We start from the raw sequence: 10,831 nt of genomic DNA on the forward strand, positions 1-10,831 counted from the left end.
GGGAGAGGCCACAACAGTGAGAGGCCCGCGTACCGCAAAAAAAAAAAAAATCTGAGACTTCCCTGGTGGCGCACTAAGCCCGTGCGCCACAACTACTGAGCCTGCACTCTAGAGCCCGCGAGCCACGAGCCACAACTACTGAGCCCTCGCACCACAACTACTGAAGCCAGCATGCCTAGAGCCCATGCTCCACAACAAGACAAGCCACCTCAGTGAGAAACCTGCGCACCACAACGAAGAGTAGCCCCCACTCACCGCAACTAGAGAAAGCCTGTGTGCAGTAACGAAGATCCAACGCAGCCAAAAATTTAAAAAAATAAAAAATAAAAATCTGGATGGGGAAAATGGAGGGTTTGGATGATATATGATTATCCATATGTTGATAGTTGTTGAATCTGGGTGATGGAAACATTGGGTTCATTATATTGTTCTCTCTGCTTTTGTATATGTTTGAAACTTTCCATAACAAAGCTTTTAAAAATACTTTAAAAAACTGTCCCTATGGTATTTGCTATAATAGCAAATATTTGTTAACAAATATTTGGAATATTTGTTCCAAATATTCCAATATAATAATATTTGGAAACAAACTAGATGCTCATGGTATGAGAACAGCCAAAATAAATGTAGTATATTTGTGTAATGAAATAATATATACAGTAGTTCTCAAACTTTTTGGTCTTAGAAACTTTACACTATTAAAAATTATTAAAGACCCCAAAAGTTTTGTTTATGTAGGTTGTAACTATTAATATTTGCTATATTACAAATTAAAACTGACAAATTTTAAAATTTGTATTGATATATTAATCATTTTAAAATACTGATAATAAACCCATAATAATTTATTAAACAGAATATGGGACATGTAATATTTTACATTTTCAGGATACTTTCAACTGTAAGTAATAGAAAATGTGACTAGGGAATTCCCTGGCAGTGCAGTGGTTAGGACTCCACGCTTTCACTGCATGGGGCACGGGTTCGATCCCTGGTCTGGGAACTAAGATCCCACAAGCCATGTGGTATGGCCAAAGAAAAAAAGAAAGAAAAGAAAATGTGACTAAAAATAGCTTAAGTAACAGGAGATTTATCGTCTCACATGACAAGAAGCCTGAAGGTAACAAGGCTCCAGAGTTGATTAATTTCAGGGTCAGTGACATCATCAAGCGTCAAGATTCTTTCTATCTTTTCTCTTTGCCGCCTCTGTTTATGAACAGGCTCCCTCGTAGTTATGAGATGACTATCACAGCTCTAGGTACCACACAAATGTCAAAGGCAGAAAAATGGGACCTAGAGAAAGCCTGTGTGCAGCAATGAAGAGCCAACGCAGCTAAAAAAAAAAAAAAAAAAATGAACTGGTCTTGTACACTGCATCCCTAACTCAGCTATTAAAAAGAAAAATGGGACCATCTGGAGTTCAACATAGACATCAAAGACTGGTTCTTGTTCATTTAAAACACCATAACAATGTTGTAAATCAACTATACTCCAATATAAAATAAAAATTAAATTAAAAAAATAATAAAACACTATAGGCCAAGTTATAGTGCTAACAGTGAGAATGACCTCTCTCCCCCGAGGTTTCCCCTGAGCACACTGGAAAGGATGCCAGCAATCCAACTGGATGTCCCAAGCTAGTAAATATAATCCAACTGGAATATTAGGATAATAAGCAAGAAAAGTCCACAGATTTAAAGAATAAACTATTTTATTTTATTTACTGCATACTTTTGCATTTATGCCAACATTTTCATCTATATCACCTATTTAAAGTAACAACTTGGAAAGTCAATCTATCACTTGTTGTCAGGTGTTCTATATGTATTTGGCTCATTTAATCCTCACAACAACCCTGTGAGTTAGGCATTATTATCATCTCCACTTTCCAGATGAAGAAACTAAAGCATCAAGAGATTTTGTGACTTTCCCAACTCACACACCACTCTGTGTGGAGCTAGGATTCAAATCCTAGCAGTCTGGCTCCATTGCTTTCAATTAAATGCTTACCTCTACATGGTTTTAGAAAAATATGCTCAAGCACATGAGTTGAAAATTTAAGGCTAATTGGTAGAAGCATATACAGTATAATTTTCAAAACGATAGAAGAAAATAATCAAATAAAACTTGATCGATTCAGCAGAAGGCCAAAAAAAGGTGGGGGAGGGGAATCTCTCTCTGGCTGATAATTAACCACCGTCATAAATGGCAGAGCAACTACCTACACCAGGAAGTTGGTGACAAACCTACTGCTTCAAAGGGTCATAGCTGTCCTTCACCCTAGAAAGGCAACAGTACATAAGACATTAACTCTGCAAAAACACATGTGTGTGCAAAATCACAGATGTCATCTGTGTCTTCAGATTCAGACCCATTTTATCATGGCTTTGGCATGAACTATTATTTCTAGGATTACACAAAGAAAAATAAACTCATGGCCTATATTGAAAGAGAAAGACCTCAAGAAAACAGCAAAAGGATTACAAGAATAGATGAAGAAAGTCAGGGGGTGGAGAAACCAATGTTGGAGCTAGCAACAAAGAAGGATTAAATGCCTTGATTTGTTTCACTAGAGAATAAACCGTATAAAAACGAAAAAGGGATGGATGGGATGGTAACAAAGAGAAAGGACAGTAAATTTTAAAATGCATCCAACTAGTCCAAAACTGAACTTTGTCTTACCTAACAAACATGTCCTGCCCCTGAGCTCAAAGCTTCACCAGCTTCTCGGTCCCAAGCCAGAAGTTTGGAAGTCAGCACAGACTCCTTGCTCTTTCTCCCTGTGTTGCCAATAATGACCAAATCCAGCTGATTGACATCCTACTTATTTTCCAAACCATTCCACCTTTCCATCTGTACCAGCTGTGACCCGGGTCAGTCAGCATGTCATTAACAAGAGCTGCCTAACTGGTCTCCTTGCTTCTGAATTTGTCCCTCTTCAATTCGCCGCTTACCAACTCATCAAAGTTATTGTGGTCAAATACAATCCTGGTAACGCCACTCTTGGCCTAAACCCTTCGGCAGCTCCCCATCACCTACCAAATAAGCTTTCGGTTCAAGTCTCCGCCTCTTTTCTCCAGCCTCATTTCCCATTGCGATTCTTAGCATTCTCTAAAACTGTGGTGCTGTGCTCTTGCCGCACACCTGTCCGTACCTTGTCACCTCAGCCTGAACTCCTAATCTTTCCTCATGGTTCATCTCATGTTGTCCAAGAAGCCTTCTCTGCTGCCCAGCCACCCTCAGTGCTCTGCAGTGCTTACTGTGATGCACTGAAATCATTTCTTTTCCTGTCTGCAGTACCCACTAGACTGAGTTCTTTGAGGAAAGGGGTTGAAGCTTATTTATATTCATACACTCCGAGTCTGGCATCCATTTGAAAAAATTTATTGAGGACCTGCTATGTGGCAGGCACTATTCCATGGGCTGGGGATACGGTGGTGAACAGGGCAGACAAGGCACCTGCATTTCATGGTGCAGTCTGATTCTAAGAGACACAGAAGGCACATCTGTGGAATGAGCTGGATTCTATAGATGCAAATAGAAAGTATTTTTTCTTTCCCATCTCTCCTAGATAAGCTCCCTTTGCTGAATAACGTTTTCCCTGCCCCCACCTCTTAGATAATAAGTGGATAAATAAATGAATGCTCTCTTTGTTTTGGCTTTTAAAATCCTAGCCCAGTGAAATGATCAGATCTTCAAACTAATTTAGAGCATCTCCCCTTCTCGAGGAGGGGTCTGACAAAGCCTTGACCAGTGAATCACTGCTGTTTCCTTCCACTCCAGACTTCCTCTCTAACACTCTGGGTGATACTGGGTGGAGTTAGAATGCTCTCAGCCATTCTGAAATCTGGGGAAGTTGAATTGGGGATATATTCAGTTTGGGTTCAATGGGATACATTTATATGATTTCCAGTTACTTCCATGTATAGTGAAATTATTGCTAGCTGTCCTGGTATAGGAAGAACTTCCTGGTAGGGAATACTCCTCCCTACCACTCACAGGGCTCACTGGCCCTGCAACATGAAACAAAGGTGCCAGGCCAGGGCTGGATAGCAATATGAAAGTGTCCTACAGGAAATATTTTAACAACGGAGGAGAAACAAGTTTCAAATATAAAGAGCTAGAAGCTAGTGTGTGGGAGAGTTGTCTAGTTATTTGACTTGTATCATTGTAAGCAGAGGACTCATTGGAAAGCTCATTGGTCAGAAAGAAGTTCTCTCTTGGGCAGGAATGTACACAGTCAATGTCATATGAAGAGCTGATTGAAGAGCATGCAGCCAAAACACAGAAGAAAAAGTATTATTGAGATGTGGCAGGCAGTTCATTTTAAGAAAATATTATATTGGGACTTCCCTGGTGGTGCAGTGATTAAGACTCAGCACTCCCAATGCAGGGGGTCCGGGTTCGATCCCTGGTCAGGGAACTAAAACCCCACATGCATGCCGCAACTAACTGTTCGCATGCCACGAATAAGGAGCCCGCCTTCTGCAACTAAGTTCCGGTGCAACCAAATAAAAATAAATATTTTAAAAAAGAAAATATTATCTTATTTTTCTGGATGTGTGACATCTGTGATATCTGTTTGTGGTATATTTTTAAATTATATAAATTGTTTATTTTCTCTTCTTAAGTAAATATTTACTTTAATACCTCATTTTATTTGTAACTTTATGTTCTTCTTTTTAAAGAAGTCCCAAATGTAGTAGAGCTTCAGGGTCCACAGAACTGCATCCAACCCTGAGCAGGGTATGTACATCAGAAGCCCTCCAAGAAGTCTCTTTCAAAGAGGGGTTAGCCCCTCCCTCCCCACAACCATGGGAGGGGCACACATGCAGAGCATACTGACAATGATCTCTCCTGGGAAATCCTCCCTTGAGATCCCCCAAACTCTTTTATGGGTTATGGGTGGGTGATTGCTGTTGTAGGAAGAACCAACTTCTCCATCCCTTACTGTGCATGGGGCTCTAGGAGTACTTGCTACCTCCTATACCATGCTTGGCCTTTGGAGTCTCTGCTAAAATTCTAAGTCAGAGCCCCTTTCTAACATCCTACAACATGAGTAAACAAACATGAATTTCAGATCTTGGGTAATGCTATTAGGAAACTTAAATGATAGAGATTAAGAATGGAAACTACTTTCCATGACCAGAGCCACTATGAGAAGATCTGGGAGCAGAGAGAAGAGCAAGTGCAAAGACCCTGAGGAGAAACACCTGGGTGTCATCAAGAGTCCAAAAGAAGGCCAGTACATCTAGTGTGTAATAATCAAGGGGATGAGTAGTCTGAGTTGGAGTCAAAGTCTGGCAGGAGCTAGATCATATGGGATTTTGTGAATTCTACAGAAATTTATTTTATTCTAAATAATGGGAAGTCATTGGACAGCTTTAGTAGGGATGTGATGTGAGCAGCTTTTTAATTTTATTTTTTATTATCATTATGGTTGCTATGGGAAAGTAGATTGTAGTCAGGAAGGAGAAAAAGCAAGGAGGCTGGAAACTGTTCAGATGAATTAGATTAGGTGATCCAATCAAACCACTGAGGTTAAAAAAAAAAAAAAGAAAAGAAAAATCACTGTGGTGATACAGAACTAGCCTGAGACATGTGGGTGCCCTAAGCAGGTAAATAATTCAGCACTCCCTCGGTCAGTCCCCAAACTGGCTGTTTTCAGGGTTGGTGGCAGTCAAGCCTTCAGACAACATTGCAGACCTTGGGATGCCACCCTGATTGCAGCCTTATGGGAGACTGTGAAGCAGAGGACATAGTTGAGCTGTGCCCAGAACGCTGACCTACAGAAACAGTGTAACACATGTGTATTGTTTTAAGCTGATAAATATTGGGATAAATTGTTACACAACGGCAGGTAACTGATGCAGCTCTCAAGTGAAACTGAGGCTCTTCATCTGAGGACCACACTCTGAGTAGCCAGGAAGTAAAGGAGAAGAATAAGTTCACTGAAGAAAGGCTAAAGAAGTCAACAGAAGGCACTGGGTCTGTGGTTTGAGAGTGTCTTGGATTCTGCACATGTTTCTGTTTGTCCCCCTGGCGCAATTACAACCAGCATAAAGAAACCAAATGTTTGCATGCACGTGTTTCTTCACCTGTCCCAGAAGTTGCTGAAGAAAGAAAATTATTGGGATAGGGAGTCAATAAAATTGGCAAGTTCGGGCTTCCCTGGTGGCGCAGTGGTTGAGAGTCTGCCTGCCGATGTAGGTAGACGTGGGTTCGTGCCCCGGTCCGGGGAGCGGCTGGGCCGCTGAGCCTGTGCGTCCAGAGCCTGTGCTCCGCAGCGCGAGAGGCCACAACAGTGAGAGGCCCGCGTACCGCAAAAAAAAAAATTGGCAAATTCTCTTGAAAATTTACTTAGGATTAGAAAATTACAATTTTCTGCAAAGTTCATTATTGATGATTTCAGTTATCTTCACAGATTTGATTTTAAAAACCAATACCTTCATTTTAGGTATCGATTTTTAAAAAACTGTTACTGAATTTAAGAACTTGAAAGAAAAAGTCAAGGTCATTATTTCTCACTCAGAATGTTGTATTACCTAAGCCAGCCAATCAGATCTTCCAAGCGTGTGGTGGGATGAAGAGCAATACGTGCGTTATATTTTTAAGAATGTACAAAATTGTTCATAACATAGAAGCTCTATTCATGACAGTAAAAAAAAAAAAAAAACTAGGGGGGAAAAGCAACATCTAACAACTGGAAAATGAAGAAACAAATTGTGGAATATTCATACCATGGAATACTATGCAGCAATAAAAAATGCACTACTGATATATAGAGCAATACAAATACATTTTAAAAACACTTTGTTGAGTGAAAGGAACCAGACACAAAAAGATAGACACTGTATGATTCCATTTATATGAAGTACAAGAACAGGCAAAATTGTAATAATACTAGAGACCTCTGAGAAGGGGTTATTGAATGGAAAGGCCACAATGGAACCTTCAGGCATGACAGAAATGTCTCATATATAGATCTGGGTGGTGGCTACATGGATGTATATACATGTAAAATTCATTGAGCTGTATGCTTAAGATTTGTGCACTTCACTGTATGTAAGTTATGCCTCAATTTTTTTAATGGAAAATAAAAGGAGGTAATGGGATAGAAGATTTGGTAAGATATCTGAGCTGGAAATGTAAATGTGAGATTTTTCTGCACAGAAAATATTTAATGTCATATGTCTGCACGAGATCAATTGGGAAGAGAGTTTAGATAGAGGAGAGACCCCCAGATTAAGCTCTAGGGAACCAGAGGTTGGGAAAAGGAAAATAAGTCAGCAAAATAGAGATCATGAATGAGACAGAGAAGGAGAAGAATAAGGTCTCAGAGAAAACGAAGAATGGAGTGGTCACCTGCATGAAACACTACTGAGAGCTAGAGATGAAGACCGAGAAGTTTCAGTACAAAAGAGACATCCAGCTGTCAAAATAGGCTCTGTCTAAGGCAGTCCAATTACCCTCCACTTCCACCTCTGACTCCACCACCCATGACCTCAACACACAGCCCTTCAGTCCTGAGAGCTTCTGATTTAAAGAACAATCATAGCTTTTAAAAAGTCTGTCTGAAAATCAGCTGTAAAATATTTTAAATTATTTTTAAACTCATCATATCAATAAAGCTCCAAGACATAATCTTACTCTAAAAATGCAAAAAAAAGAACATAAAACTAAAGACTTTTTTTCTCTTTAAAGAAGTCTTGAAACTTTTTTTTAAGTTATAAAAAAAGTTCTGCAGAATAGGCAATTTAGATAAATTTTCCTAGAGGACAACTGGAAAAGTCAGATAAAATATTTTTAAATATCTGTTTTAAAGCATATGAGAGCAAATAAGGCCCTGAAGAATTACACGCCAAGATTCAGGAGAAAACAGAAAGATGGAAATCTAGGTAGCTGAGTTCAGTCTTTGGGGCTCTGCCAATCTTCCAGTTTCAGAAGATGCAGCTGAGAAGCTGGACAGAGCTTTGTACAGACTCATGGGGTTGGGGAACATGATTTAGGGCAAATCCTCAGGCTTTGGGCTGGGACGCAAGGGGTCACACTAGAGGAGTAGGTTGAACAGGCCCTCATAAGCACTAAAGCCCAATTCTGAATTATCTCAATTTTGGAACAGATTAAGTTGTTCTGAGATTGATAGTGTTCCTAGCCATCTGTCAGAAGCAAACATGAATTCTCTCTTGAGGGAAAGGGCACTATTTTAGGCTTCAAATTATCTCTATAATTTTTCATAGACAATGACCACATTTCAAAAACAATAGCCTGGCATACACGGAGACAAGTTGATATATTTGAAAATCAAGGGGAAAAAAAAAAAAAGACCCAAAGGGGAACCAGCAAGTGGAATTATCAGATAGATTTTAAAATAGCAATTCTTAATATGTTCAAAGAAAAAAGACAACTTTGGTGCAGACAACAGAAAACTAAAAGAAATAAATGAAATTATAGAACTAAAACAAACAAAAAACCCCAGAAATTAAGAACTCAGTAAATATGTTTAACAGCAGATTGTTTAAACAGGACCAAAGAAAAAGTACCACCTATCTAAAAAAATTGATAATTGAACCATGTTAAAATTAAAACCTTCTGTTCATCAAAATATATTAAAGTGAAAAGACAAGCCAAAAAGTGTTCATGTACAAAGGAAATATATTCAGAATGTATAAAGAACTACTCCAAATAAGAAAAAGACAACCTAATAGAAAATGGGCAAAAGACTTGAATGAGCACTTCACACAACAGGATATCCAAATGACTAACAAACATAAATGGTGCATAAATTTAAACATATAACAGACCAAGAGCTTTTGGTTTTAAAAATTCTTTCCTGCATATTTCTGAAGGATGTAAAGAGCATAATTAAAATTTTAAAACTACTTCTAAGATTAAATCAAGTAAGATGTTGGAAGAACATACACCTATCTATTAAAACTAGTTACCTTTAGAAGGGGAGGATTTTTCATTTTTTATGTTACATATTTCTGCATTATAAAAAGTTACTATATTTCATTTTTGTTTCTAATGGATAACATTCACATGGTTCAAAAAGCAATACATTATAATGCATACACTGAGAAGTCCCTCACCCTGTCTCTGTCTTCCCCTCCACCCCACAGGAAATCATGATTATTCGTTTCTTATGTATCTTTCCAGAATTTGTGGAAACAAGAAAGGGTCATAGAATCTTATTCTCCTTTCCTACACAAAAGGCATATCTTACTTACTTGCGAAGTAAAAAGCCCAGATATGTACCTGGGCTTTTTACTTAGCAAGATATCCTAAAGATCTTTCCTTATCAGTACATAGGGAACTTCCTCATCCTTTCTCACAGCTGCATAATGCTCCACTGTGTATATGTACTATCTATTTATTTATTTATGGCTGCATTGGGTCTTTGCTGCTGCCCACGGGCTTTCTCTAGTTGTGGCGAGCAGGGGTTACTATTTGTTGAGGTGCACGGGCTTCTAATTGCAGTGGCTTCTTTTGTTGCAGAGCATGGGCTCTAGGCGCACAGGCTTCAGTAGTTGTGGCACGCGGGCTCTAGGCTCACAGGCTCAGTAGTTGTGGCGCATGGGCTCAGTTGCTCCGCGGCTTGTGTGATCTTCCCGGACCAAGGTTCGAACCCCTGTCCCCTGCATTAGCAGGCGGATTCTTAACCACTGAGCCACCAGGGAAGTCCCTGTACTACTGTTTTCAAAACCAGTCCTCCGATGGATATTTGAGTAGTTTCCAACCTTTTGCTAATTACAATAAACAACTTTATACGTCATTTCATATGGAAGCAAGTGTATCTATAGGAACAATTCTCCAAAGTGGGATTGTTGGATCAAAGTGTAAACTCATCTGTGGTTTGATAACCACGAAGGGTTGCGACATTCTGCTCTCCCATCTGCACTGTGAGGCAGCGCTCGTTTCCCCATATACCCCTACAGAGTACAGTATATCGCCAAACGTTTCATTGTTTGCCAATCCAATGAGTGAAAAATAATATCTCAGTGTAATTTGCCTTCTCTCATCACAACTGATGCTAAGCATCTTTTTGTATGTTTAAAGCGTATTTGTAATTACTTTTCTGTGAAGTCTTTGTTCTCCAGTCCTTTGCCAATTTTTCTAGTGGGTTGTTGAACATAAATTGTTAGATATTTTACAAGGCGTACTCAGTATATATTTGTACTTGGGAAAAAATGATTTAAGAAGGAAAAAAAGATGTTAAAACTTCAGTCATAAAAACGAATATACCACCAGCCTTTCTGCCACGAGCCCGGAATCCGGCCACGGTAGCGGTGCGGACGGGAATTCGCAAGGAGTCTCTTACCACTGCGACAGGCGCCAGACCCGACGACGCATGCTCGGAAGAGTCTCGCCTGAATCCGTACATCTGTTGCGCATGCTCCCCTGCTTCCAACACAAAATCTTTGTGCGCATGCTCCTAAACCTGCCTTCCTGGGAGATTTCCCACAAAGAGCTGAAGGCGTTTGCTGCTACGGATTGCTGGAGCTGAGAGCCTCGCGTGGTCCCCTGCTGTCGGAAAATGTCCCGAAACACCATCCCTGATTTGAAGAAGGAATTCCACTACAAAACCAGGCTTCTTCCTGTGGCTCTTAAACAAACAAAAACCCCACTGAATTACATCAGCGGGTATTCATCACCGCCCCTCTCTTAAACAGTGTCTACAGCGAGTCTTTCAAATTGATGCTTCATATTCAGGAGGAAGTAGATGATAAATGACTTTCAAGCGTGTCAGGAGTCTAATAGTAGGCCAAATACTTTTAATGTTCCATAGGCTGCGACAGAGAGAGAGAGAGAGAGAGAGAGAGAGGGAGGG

This window comes from Lipotes vexillifer, unplaced genomic scaffold (genome assembly GCF_000442215.2).
Source record: "Lipotes vexillifer unplaced genomic scaffold, Lipotes_vexillifer_v1.1 scaffold311, whole genome shotgun sequence".
NCBI classification, from domain to species: domain Eukaryota; kingdom Metazoa; phylum Chordata; class Mammalia; order Artiodactyla; family Lipotidae; genus Lipotes; species Lipotes vexillifer.